The sequence below is a fragment of the Meleagris gallopavo genome, chromosome 1 (genome assembly GCF_000146605.3).
Source record: "Meleagris gallopavo isolate NT-WF06-2002-E0010 breed Aviagen turkey brand Nicholas breeding stock chromosome 1, Turkey_5.1, whole genome shotgun sequence".
Classification (NCBI taxonomy): Eukaryota; Metazoa; Chordata; class Aves; order Galliformes; family Phasianidae; genus Meleagris; species Meleagris gallopavo.
Window position 1 is genome coordinate 51,969,525 of NC_015011.2, and position 4,590 is coordinate 51,974,114.

Genomic DNA, 4,590 nt, shown 5'->3' on the forward strand with positions numbered 1-4,590 from the left:
TCAATTAAAAAAAAAAAAACACAACAGAAAGGCTGTTGCTGCAAGAGCAGCATCCGATCACTAGTAATGCTGCTCAGTTTGAAAGCCTGACCTCCAGTGCCAAAACTGCAAGGTCTGTTGTGCTGTCTTCTATAGAAGAAACACAGAACTCTGGTAAGACTGTCAGTAAATGCAGAACTGAAGAACATTTCTTTGGCAAACTAACAAGTCTCAGAGCTGGCAGTTAAAAAAAAGCATGGTGGAGATTTCATGAATGTCACCCGACAAGTATCCATGAGAAACAAAACCAAAATACAACCTCACCTCCACCCAAAGACCCCTCTGAAACTTGGATGATAAAGATTCCTCTTTAGAATATTTTTATTTTAAAAGCATATCTCAACTTTTCAGTTTACGGTCACACCTCTCCCTTGAGAGCAATAAGGAAAACAGCCATCCATCTCTGCTAAAAGCTGTGTTATCCTCTTTGTATATTTAAGACAGTTTTAAGAGACAGTCACCGAAACCCAACCAGACGCATAAATACACTCATAGAATATGCCATTTGTTTATTCCCAAAAATGTGAAATGAGAAGAGGGGGAAAAAAAAAATAAAAAAATCCCTCGACTCCATGGAATTTATTAGCAAAAATCAAACCTTCAGCTCAGAGGAAACTCACAACAGATCACCACAAAGATTTTTCTCCGTTCTTCAATTCATCCAATGTACTGGAGAACAAATATAAGCTATTTTTAAGGTCAGCTGCTCTATGAGCTGGAGTGCCACAGTTCTTTAAACATTTCTCCTGTACTTCAGAACCGCAGAGGTTGCAAAACTGCGATAAGCTTGCCGTGGTGGTGTAGTGCATAGCATAACTGTGACTGTTTGACACACTACGCACGGCATGAAGTGGCCTACATGGAAGAGTTACCTATCAATGTACTTGGTTTTCCCTGATAATGGCTGCCTTCTTCTTTTCTTTTGATCCCTCTTCTGCTATTCCAACACAAGACACACAGCAGTTTATCCTTTACCTAGAAGGTAAGCAGAGCATTGGCATCTTCATGAAGAAAAAAAAGTTCTGCAACTGCTGGCACGCATAGACTCTCTACTGCAAAAAAGAATCAACACATTTCCCAGACCATGGGTTCCACACTGTGGAAAGAGACATCACATGGTCAGGGCTTCCTTCTAGCACTTGCACATTTACAGAACCCAAACTGCAGGACATTACCTTGATGTAGCACCTAGCTCCACACGCTACAAAATACAGCAGATTACAACCAACATAGTTACTAACCAAACCTTTCAAGTGCAAACATGATGAAAAAGGTAACAGAAATATCCAAGTACTCATAATAGGAGTTGTTTCTAAGTAGCTCATGCCATAGGTATTTCCTCTCCGTTAGCGAAGAATCAATAACAATCCACATTCATGCTTTACAGCTTCCAGATTTTTTTCCCCGCCCACCCAATATTTCTGGTTTTCATTTGTAAAGGACAAAGGAGTTTGTATCCTGGGAGGAATTAAACACAGCACAAGAACTTCGCAGCTTTCCCTTTTCATGGGTGCGCAAGTCACAAGCATACAAACTCACACTGCAAGGTGTATGTGACTGAACAGGAGAGGAATCAAGGAACACGGAGGTAATGGAAGTTTTCAAAACAGGTCCAGATTTCAGTTACAGGAAGAACTAACACAGAACTCAAAAGCTCAAATGCAAACATGACATGCTCATCACTTCAGAAGTTAGATTTGCCGGAAATAGTTACTATCCTGATCAATGTCCAACTGACAAAGTCCCTTCCCTCTCAGGTACTTTGAACAAGTTCCATCCCACAGCAACAAATCTGTTGCATCAGCACTTTTCAAGAAATTATGACTAGCAGTTTTGATACTTGAACTGCCTTCTGAAGCCACAGTATGAAAACCCTATTTCCTACTCAAGGCAGTCAATATAGACATTCAGACCTTCCAAACACTAGTGCGAATTAAAAAGAAAATAGATCTGAGTTCACAATTCAAGGGAAAAAAAAAAAAAAGCATATTTTGGTAAGTTATATCAACTGCAGCTCTGTTACTGTCCCCAGCAACACCTACAAAGCTAACTTTTTTTTTTTTTAAACTGAGCAATTAGAGTGCTCATAACTGCTCCAAAAGTATACGCAGACTCTTGCTGCAGTTGTCTCCATTTACACACTCAAAACACAACTCTGCAACATTGACCTATTTTCCCTGGTCCTTTCTGCAGTATCCTTTAGTAAACCTTTATCCCAGTGAAAAGCAACAGTCACATGCACATTAAACTCCAAAGTAGTGGAAGCAACTGCTTAAAGATGACCTGGAAAATATATGGAGGCTTTGGGGTCAGAAGAACATTGCAATTATAGTTCACCCGTTGTCCTAGATTGCAAAGAACCTGAAAGCCACAAGTACATGAAAGCACATGAACTGACCATGCTCCACATTTCAAGTTGTGGAAACTTAAAGAATGTTTCACCAAAATACCCCACAGTTCATACCACGCTAATCAAGTCCTCTCTAGATGTAACCACAGGAACTGCTATCAAATCTGCTAAAAGGTAATATGCAACATACTAAGCCTATAAAACACAAAGCCACAAACTCCACATGGCTTACACAACCAATCCAGCCTTAAACTGACTGCTGCCTTTTGAATCTGCTATGGGAACACTAGAATCACAAGAAGCCCTGAAGCGAAGGGTTTCTTTCAGTACACAGATTAATACATTACAGACCTCAGTGCCACTTCTACACTGAAAAAACGGCTGACTTCACCAGCAGCTTGACCTTCCTCCTATCTCCTGTTATATAACTGACCTGAAAGCCTGCCAGGAACTGAGTGGGTATGGAAGAGAACCACTTTCCTTGAAAATAAGGCTTTTATTCTGTAGATTAGCTGTCATAAATGAAACAGTTCAGGTGGCACAATGCAAACAGCTCTCCTGCAATATTTGCATAATGAAATACGTTTCAAGAGTATCTGCTATTTGTAGCATTTAAGACATTTTTCACAGGCTGAAGGGAAATATACTTTCTTACATGAAAATTGAAGAGAAAGACAAATTAAAAATTTGTCTTCAAGAACTGATGCAGAATTCACTGATAATGTCACATGTTTATCAATTAAAACAAATCTGTATTCTTGACTGCATAAAAAAAGCTGTCTGCACAGATAGCACTTGAGTGAGGTTTGTCACCCTCTCCCCTTTCCATGACCAGAGGACATAGCAGCACAAGCTACAGAACATTACCTCCCCCTAATCAAGTAAAGAATGCAGTTTATTGATACTTCAGTACAATAAGACAAAAAAAATTCTAGCCCTAAAGAAGACAAGTAATCCTATGGACTTGTTTCTAGAGCACATCTCCCTTGATCTCAATCACAAAGTCCACACGCTCCTCTTACATATCAAAAATAATTTACTCAGACCTTCTCCTGCAGTCCTTAAACCTGTAGATCCACGGTATAAAACCAGGTCTCCAAAACCACTGCTTTACTTGAGGAATTAGATTCCTGCAAGATCCTTCTTGCAGCCACCAAGCACAGTGTATAAAGGCTGACTGGAATTGTTCTGGCCTAAGTTCACCACCCAGAAAAGAACAACGTATTGAGCACTTTATGTAAGATTTGGTTTGCACTACCACCCGCTCTGCCCAGAGCAACCAGCACAGACTTGTCTCTTGGTCTAAAACAGTTACGTTACAGAATCTGGTGATACAAAGCTATTCACCATGAGAAATATGCAAGCACAGGGTAATTTCTCAGCCAGCAGAGTTATTTCTCACCTTCTGATAGCACGATAAAAAAAATAAATTGGACCTTTCTCCTCACACAGGAAGAAGGCCAGTACTTATTTTCGACAATAAAACTTCAAAGGGGGTCAACAAATGGAGACACTACAGAAGAAGCCAATAATCACCTTCTGAAGAACACCCAGTGGTTACCACGCACAAACGTCACAGGCTACAGTTACACGGTCATCTCCATCCACAGCCAAGCCATGGAAGGAGGGCACCTGTCCCTCCCACTCCTGCCTCTCCACGGTTACCACCACCACCTTGTCATGGCACAATCTAATCCTACCAAAAGCAGGCATTAAGCTGTCCTCGACAGCCCAATGAGCTAACCTGGTTCACCAGAGGGCTGCGCTGGCAGAGGGTGGAACCAGCCCTTTCATCAGCAGTGCGGGATTAAAGCTGCGAGGACATACGTCAGCACGGCTCAGTGACGTACTTTGCAAATTACAGGACTAGATCATGTAACATAGTAAAATATAGAGGCAATTGCTGCACTGTGGGCATTTTTAGGGTAGATGTGCCCTTCTGGGAAAGAGGGCAGGTGGGCAATTTATGGTAGGATGCAGAGCGTTTCCCCAATCCAACGGGATGGACCGTAATACTCTAACCTTAGCGAGTGATCTCTAAAAACAAGTTACTACTCCGAAATAACAGACTTGTAAATTTACAGGTTAATCACCCTCAATTTAGAGGGCTGGCTGAACAAAAGTTCTGCAAGTTACGCACTGAACGGGCACTGATGCAACTCACTGAAAGGCACGACAGGTATGTCTGCAACAGTGCACGA